Source organism: Macadamia integrifolia, unplaced genomic scaffold, assembly GCF_013358625.1.
Source record: "Macadamia integrifolia cultivar HAES 741 unplaced genomic scaffold, SCU_Mint_v3 scaffold359, whole genome shotgun sequence".
NCBI lineage: Eukaryota > Viridiplantae > Streptophyta > Magnoliopsida > Proteales > Proteaceae > Macadamia > Macadamia integrifolia.
Window position 1 is genome coordinate 110,666 of NW_024869631.1, and position 9,020 is coordinate 119,685.

Genomic DNA, 9,020 nt, shown 5'->3' on the forward strand with positions numbered 1-9,020 from the left:
GTCGGAGGCTCAACTATAGCCGAACGGACCTGACCGAAGGTCCTCACCTCAGTTGGGAGTTTGGCCAAAGCTGAACGGACCTGACCGAAGGTCCTTACCTCGGTCGGGGTCTCGGACAAGGCCGAGCCAAATTGACCGAGGGTCCTTCCTATGTCGGGGCTCGGGCAAGGCCGAGCCGAACTGACCGAAGGTCTTCACATCGGCTGACTGAAACTCTCGGTTGCAAGCAAAACTAAAGCCGAAGCAGAAGGAATAAGGCCGAAGGGACTCAAAAAAAAAAAGAGGAGAGGAGAAAAGATGAAAAATTTGATTACTCCCACAAGAAGAGTCTCCTGACGGGAGTAAGGGGGCTCCTAATACGGCCAAATCGATCGTTCAGTAGGGTAAGGACACGTGTCGCCCACCAGATAGGGATTACAAAGACTCTACCACATCACCTGTAAAAAGAGAATATTCCCGGCCAAAAGGATGGACGTATTCGAGTGGAACTCTAAGAGGGAGGAAGGTGGACCCGAGAAGGACACTTGGAAGGAAAGGGAAAACCCTAAACCCTAAGAGCTATATAAGAGGGCCCGAGAAGAAGGAAGGAGGTAAGCATCAATACCCCCACCATTACTCCTATACAAAAACTGTGCGGCCAATCCCTAACTTGAGCGTCGGAGGACTAACCCCGGACAAAGCTCCGGGTCTCTGCCGTCTGTGCTTGTGCAGGTCAGCTCATACAGATTTTTAGCAGCAACAAGACCATATGTGGGCACAAGGAGCGTCCCTTTTCTGAGACTAATTATAATGCAGACGTCCGTGTGCTCACCCGTTTAGCTCAATTTAACCTGCTTTCTAGAGGGGCCACAAAAACCAGGTAAGCTTTATGACTGTCTACCTTGCCTATTGCATTCTTGTGGATTTGGAAGAGGATGCTTCCCAACTTTGCCTCCCTTACGTTATGATGAAGATGATGGAATACCACGCCGCTCACCCCAATGACTCCAGCTTCCCCTATGGTAGGTCGCTTACCAAGGCGTTTGAGTATTTCCAAGTGGATTTAATGGATGAGGAAGGGAAATACCCAGGGGACAAGTTCATTAAAGAGAACTTGAAGAGGATGGGGTTACCAGTGTCGATGGGCGCACCACAAGAGGCTAAAGAGCATGGGCCAGAAGATATAGAGGCCGAGTATGTGAGCGAGGAGGATGAGGATTATTTCCCTCATCCAGACGAGGATGACATCCTCAAGGAGGAGCCCTTAGAGTTTAGGGCTGCAGATCCATACTTTACAGCTCCACCACCTTCTGGTGGGGCTTTTGATTTTTAGAGACTAATGGATAGCATTGGTGCCCTGAAAGAAGGGCAAGATAGGATTTTCGAGCAGGTAGAGGAGAGTGCCGCCTGGGAGTTGGTGAAACATCATAGACTGGGGAGAATGGAGACTGATTTCTAGACCCTAACTGAGGACTTGGATAAAGTTTCCAAGGGTGTCACCACTAACTTCCACCGCGTGCAAAGGGAGGTAGTCTTGATAAACGACCGATTAGACTTTTTCGACTATCAATTTCATTGCAAATCGAGGCCTAAGCGAGGAAGTTCGTCCACAGCACCCAATGACGATCAATAAAGCAGCAGATCCTCCTCTACTTTCCTTCTATCTTTTTCTATCTAATGGTGTTTATTCTGATATCTTGGGGGTTGTATATTCTTGACATACTTTAATGGTTTGGAACTTGAATAGTATTTATGTAATACCCCGCTTCTTAAACCCGGTCTGATTCCGCGGTTGAACCGGTTTAACCATGCAGGAACCGAGCCAGAGGAAATTAGAACAGGTTCCTTATCGGCTATGATGGCACGGGTGACCTTAAACACCGGCTGGCCCGACAAGTCCGAGCCAGTGCCAGAAGAGACGGGAGTTCCCAAACCGTGTACGTGCACCTACCATAAGGCTATGTACGGATAAAACAGGTATTATATCTATATTTTAAGGTATATACGTATGCTACATCGTATGCCTGGGGTGGGGTTCGAGCCGAGGTCCGAACCCTGTCAAAATCCCAAGTTTTGGCCCTCAGGTGGGCGGACAGGTGGGTGCACCCACCCACCTGAGTGACCCATCCATATGCACTATTCACTTAATTAGGAATTAGTATATAAGGCTTTATGATTTTCTTTTCTTTCCATTTATTACCCTCGTACGTTGGTGAGAAAAGTAAAGAGGAGAGAGAAAAGAAAGGGAAGAAGAAAGGAAGAGAAGGAAGTGGCGCCGAAGCTCGATCTTGCCATTCCGGTGCCGGGAGAGTAATCTTCAACTCTAGATCTACAGTTAGAGGTAAGAAAAGTTGGGTTTTATGAACATTCACCATACCCAAGCTTTAAACCCTTGATTCGAGTATGGTTTCTTGAGATCTTGTAAATACCCTTTGAAATGATGAATCTAAGGTTTAATAGATGATTTATGTGTTGATCTTGAAGGATTTGAAGAGATATTGACAAGGTAGAAGAAGCATTGTGAGTTGGAAGTGATTTGAAGGGTTTGAAGTCATTTTTGGGCAAAGAAGGTAAGATGGTTTCCCTCACTTGAATCTAACCTAGATCTAGGTTAGAACCATCCTATAGGACCTTGAGGGTGTGAAGAATGGGTGGGGAAAAGCCCCATTTGATTCCCCAGAGAATGGAGAAAATGGGGAAGAAACAGTGTCTTTCCCGCCAAAACCGGTGGGTACAACCGGCGGGTACCTACCCGCCTGTGGGTACCCACCTGAGAAGGCAGGGGGCCTTCAGGCCTAACCGGCGGGTACAACCGGCGGGTACCTACCCGCCGATCTTGGCAAAGGGTCCCTGACTCAACCGGCGGGTACAACCGGCGGGTACCACCGGCGGGCCCCTACCCGTCGGTCCCAAACCGGTGGGTAGACAGCCCACCTGTCTGACCCACCCGTGTGGCCCCGAAGGTGATCCTTATGTCCGATCGAAACCAAATCGGACGTGTGACCTTCTTTTGACGTTATAAACACGATTTTAACATCGGATTTCATTAATTTTGATTCTAAAATGGTGAAGTACTAACCCCGCTCAATTATGTTAGGTTCACCAAATTCTACTCGATTCACTCCGGATCTCACCCGTACCGATCGGGAATCCTTGTACGCTACAAGTAAGTGGAGAGAGGATGTTTGGCCTTGTTTCAAGGCATTTGTTTGGCATTCATTTAATTATATCTAATCTAGTCATGTCATCATGAATATGCTATATAGATTAGTCATTCCTCACATTGATGTGCATTTATGCTATGTTTGCTTTCAAATGCAAATTGAATGAGATGGGAATATGTTGAATGTGGGCATCATGGTGCATAATGCATTGATAGATTAGATGCCGTAATCGGCTTGGAAACGAACGCATTGGTGGCCCGTGGAATGGGACACGGAGGCACTATGCAGTCGTACTATTGTCATATAGGAGCATACGGTAATAGGATTCTCACCATCCCGTGCTACGACCCTTCCCAACAGGGGTTAAGGTGTTGGGTTGCCATTTGGGGGGAAGCAGGGGTCGCGGTTGTCGGACACTGTGGCGGTTAGGCATTACGCCCGGTGAGTCATGTAGGACAGTCGGCAACCCCGGTGGTACATTCAAGAGGGCCAATCGTACTGCTTTTAAATTGCTGGAGTCAGCACCTTTATTTTCAGTCATTTACATTTCTGTTGAGAGCCGGTGGACGGCATTGTCTTTACTTTTCTGAGTACTCACGGTGGGCCTTCTCCGACAGCCCTATGGGCGTATCGCGGGAGGGAGTTGGCGGCTCGTACCCGGAGTATACGCGCACTGTGGTTGTAGTAGCACTAAAACCAAAGACTTAGTAATGTTGCTTAGGTGGATGTGATTTAAAAGGTATAGCATGGCATGTAGTGCATATGATGTGTTATGATGTGTGGACTGCTGTGTGGTCCATCTTTCTACTTACTGAGCTTGTGAGCTCATCCCACGTGTACACCCTTTTTAGATGATTTTGCAGGTCATACATCTGAGGAGCAGGGGGTGGGTCCCACAGTCGAGTTTCCTGAAGAGGACTGGTGGACTCCTGAGGAGTTTGAGCACGGCGTAGACTGCTCGTGCGAGAGCTGTGCTGCAGGACAGCAGTTCTTAGGCCGAGCTGAGCTCCACCCTGGAGGCCGTGCTGATCTCCACTTCTGAGGCCGAGCTGAGCTCTTCTATGTGATGCCGAGCTGGGCACAACCCTTGATGCCGAGCTGAGCTCCAGCCTTGATACCGAGCCGAGCTGTGTACTCTGATGATTTTGATGATTTCCTGTATATACTTGATATTTGAATTTTATTCTTTTTGTGTATATATCATGCCTTCGGGCCCAAATGTATATAATTATTGTATCACAATTCGGGTATCAAGTATATGGGATTTATTCACAGGTAAAACTTAGTCTTCCGCTGATCTGATGAACTTATGTTAGTGTGTGTATGCTGTGGTGGAATACAGTATTTGATGATCCTGGCAGGTTTGGGTTAACCGGTGTTAACTCGGTCACCGCTCCGGTTCAGTGTAAACGGGGTGTGACATCAATAGTATGGACTGAATTTTTCAGAACCTAATAAGCATTTACAGGATTAGTAGAAATGCCAATTACGTACCATTATTGAGAAGCACATTGCCTGTGGGATTGGAAGAAAACATAATATGAGGAAGGGAAAGAAAACATGAATGTTTCTCACTGAAATTCCTCTATAGCTTCAATTATTGATAGACGCTTCTATTTTACCTTCAAAAAATCAAAAGAATAATAAGTAGAGGTGAAGTACACAAGATTAAATACATTTAATCACTTAACCACCCAAATGCAAACAACTATTAGCAAAATATAAAGCCAATGAGTACAGAATTCAATCTATTTATGAGTATTGGCATTCAAATATTAGTTCATGAATGATATCCTAAACTAACCAGCTCACCATTACTTCCAGCTTTTAAAGAGATGGTGAGATGGTTCAATGGAAAAGAAATGATATGCTATTGTATTTAGTTTCCAAGCATATGCACTTTTATTTGCAATGTTTCTCCATATTGGCCACCTCCTTCAGTTAACATCACATAACTAAATTGTAGAGGGCTGAGTGGTTGAATTTGGCTTCTTGAGAGAACATGAAGCATAAAAGATGTCATCTGCTAATGACATTTAACTATAGCATGCATCTCTTTCTGTAAGAAAATAGGTCGAGCAACACGTTCAATTTTGGGTTGCTGACCTAAATGTATTCTTGTACATAAAAAAGGAATGAAAAAAGAATACAGGGATAGAGAGAGAGAGAGGGGTCTAAATCATCATGTTATTCCGTTTTTAACCATGTGTTATTGTTCTTATCACCCACTATTGGGGATAGAAAGACATTGTTTGATTAGAATTCTTCTCTATCTTCTCTCCCCCGCACCCTTAAAGAACCTTAGCAATTTCAGTCACGGGGAACCGAAAACCTATGCATCTCTTATATTATTAAACATAAGAGCAACAATCAATTGTGTAAGAATTACAAACACATTAACAGAATGAAAACAAGGGAATTTTTATTTTTTAAGTTGACCATTCCGTCCTAATAAAACTATGTACGCAGAGTGAAAATGCCTTTTGATGCAACTCAAATGTTGGACCTCACCCTTCAAAATATCAGGCACATCTAATATCCTCTCAGAACTCTGAAAAAAAAAAATAATAATAATAATACAATCAACAAAAAAAACACATTTCAAAATACCATCGAAGTAGAGTTTCAGAGTCAAATTACACTGTTAAATGTCAATAACCAACAAAAGGAATAACCCACCTGAGGAATGTGTCTTCGAGGCTTTGCACATTTTGATTGTTGAACAGCCTTCTAGGAAATAGCTCAACAAGGGTGGGCGGCTTGACTTCGAAAGCCAGAATCTGTGTCCTATTTATATTCAGAACTTCTGCAAGTAGCTTCCATTAAGCCTTTTAGGATGAAGTACTCCAACTTCTGAAGAAAGGGTTCTCGAGGAATAGAGATCGATAGAGAGAGAGAGAATAATGAGGGGAAAGGGTTCATGAACAAACAAAGAAAAACAAACATAAAACCCATCATGAACAACAGTATTCCTGACATAGCACCTCATGGGGAGCTAACGTTGATGGTTAAGGACTGCCATAGCAATTAATTATAGGAACTATTGTCTCAACATCATTAGTTTCTTATCCTGGTCTTTAGGATCAGGAACATTAAAGCTTTGTTTCACCATCCCATTGTAACTCTCAGAAAATAAATCTATTTTTTGTTCTCCCCATTCCTTTATCCATGTTTTTTTCCACCTTTTAGTTGCTCTTTTGAAGTCCAAAAAAATGTTCAAAGCCTTTTGACTGTTATGTCCTACCTTCCTACTCATTCATCTAAAAATGACCAATCACAAACTTTCTCGAGATGTAGTGGGATTTATCAGGTTATGGCAATGATATCCTACTCTCAGAACAAAAAAAATGAGTCCCTGGATAGGTTTTGCTACATTAGCCTGATTGTCCTGCATCATGATGGAATATTCTGAGTGTTTAAATTTGATTCAGAAAGCCAGAAAGGGAACTGAAGCTAAGTTCCTCATATCTCCATATCTTAAATTCTGATACTTATTATGCGTTAGGAGCTTGTTTAAAGAAGAAAAATCTAAGTTACAGCCATTAACCCACCATATATAGCTTCCGAAGGGTTGATCAACATATGGAGAAAATGTCTCAAACAGGGTTCTCAGTAACACCAAATGACTTTCTCTATTTGAGAACCTCCAATTATTTAGTTAATATCAAATTCCAAACTGTCAAAGAGTTAAGTATCGGAGTGTTGATTTTTCTAGAACCTGAAATCATCTCTGGCTATTTGTTTGTCCACAATGGAAGATGAGTGACTCAATTTTCCAGTCTCCTGAACCATGGCAACATAAGAACAGGAATTCCCAAATCCACTACCAATTTTTCTAGCTACATCTATTTCCCCATGCAGACTCATTTACACATGAAATAACTCCATTCAAAATTGTTCCAAGTAATTTATAACCATGTAGTTGTAAAAATTACATTATCATATGCAACATATCAAATTTCAGGAAATAATAAAATATTGGGTAATTTACAGTGCCACCCCCTGGAGAATGCCACAATTATAAGAACACCCCTTCTATTTCACCTAATTAGACTCAAACACTCTACCGTCAGTTAATGTTAAGTCAAGAGGTAAAATGACCATTATACCCTTTACACTAAAACTCATCGTCTATAGCGAATTCACACACTTCTGAGAATCCTCCAGCATCATCGGATTATCCAACGTAGACGCCGGAGCATCCGTCGGCACTTGCAATGCTGACCTAGCATGTGCAACAAATAACCACGTGGCTAGTACAGGCAGCAATGGTTGTGGTCAAGGTTTTTCCCGCAGGCCTCATTCATGCCGTCGAATAGCTCAGCTGAGTGGTCTAAATGGCAGGTTTGTTTTTGTGTCACTAGAAATGCAGTATCAAAGGTGGATCAAACAGAAACAGAGCCATTCTTCAGGGAGAGATTACCTGAATCATCTAGTGTTGTAGAGAAGCAAAAATTAGAAAAAGGGGCGAGTGAGTGAGTGAGTAACGAATAAAGAGAGACTCAAAAGTGAGAACGTCAAGAATGAAAACCCTATTGCTCTTCTCTCATTTTTAGGGATTCATTATTTAGAGTATTGACAATTAGGTATGTTATCATCTGCAATGGAGACGACAGGAATGACGACGGCATCGGCTCAGCAAACATCAACGAAGAGGAAGCCTATATTCACTACAGTAGATCAACTGAAACCAGGGACGACTGGTCATACCCTTACCGTGAAGGTTGTAAGTTCAACCACGATGTTGTAGAAGCAGCAGGCGGCTTCTCAACATCTTCGCGGAACTCGCATCACCGAGTGTCTTGTCAATGATGATACCGGCCGTGTTATCTTCACTGCTCGCAATGAGCAAGTTGATATGATGAAGCCAGGTGGAACTGTTATACTTCAGAATGCTAAAATTGACATGTTCAAGGGATCTATGAGATTGGCGGTTGACAAATAGGGACGTGTTGAGATCACTAAACCTGCTAAATTGTTGTTAAAGAGGACAATAATTTGTCTCTAGTTGAATATGAATGGTGAATGTTGTTAAAGAGTGATTGGATCTTTTGGTGATTAATGTTTGGTGATTCAGAGAAGCCTAAAGTTTCAAGGCCCCTTGATGTTTTTATTTATTTATTTATTTTTATCTTGTTCCCTGCTCCTGAGCTGGAACTTGATGGTGCTAGAATTTTCGTCAGCTTTTCAGACTAGAATGTCGTAATAGGAAATTGCAGTGGTGAAGGAAGGTGGGTTTGTTGAGGTGATGGTAATGAAGGGTCTAAAGGTTGTTCCAGGTGATATGTTTGCAGCGACGAGGGAGAAGAGAAGACAGAGCAGAGGAGATCAGAAAGGTGAGTGCAAAGGATTTACAAAGGGTTGTTCCAGGTGATATGTCCACGTGTTTGTTGATGTAGTAAGGGTATTTTGGTATTTTATAAAAAAAATATAATAGCGGACATCAACATATAAGGTATATTTCTTAACAGTGACTGATGGTAGGGGGTCTAAGTCTAATTTGGTAAAACAAATTGGGTGTTCTTATAATTATGGCATTGTCAAGGGGTGGGCGCTGTAAATTACCCCAAAAAATTTTAACTTACTCAAATCCATGAGTTCAATATTTGAGTTATTTTTCTCAACACAAGTGTTCGATAACATACACATTTCAAAGATATATGCATGCAGGATATGAGTGGGTCACATATGATCACATATTCTACCAAAAAAAAAAAAACATATGATCACATATACCCAGACATATGCATATGTAGAGACAACTGAAAACTTAAGCATAATTTTAGCAGCAAAACGTACATCATGACTGATTTTAACTTCTTGTTTCAAAGAGAAGGGTAATATGCAGATTACCTCTTAGGTTGCTGAACTCGCCAA

The 9,020-nt window shown here is 42.4% G+C and overlaps 1 pseudogene; it reads left to right on the forward strand.

Annotated features, from left to right (window-relative positions):
- Positions 1-7,746: 7,746 nt before the first annotated feature.
- LOC122068222 lies at positions 7,747-8,168 on the forward strand (annotated as a pseudogene).
- Positions 8,169-9,020: the final 852 nt, after the last annotated feature.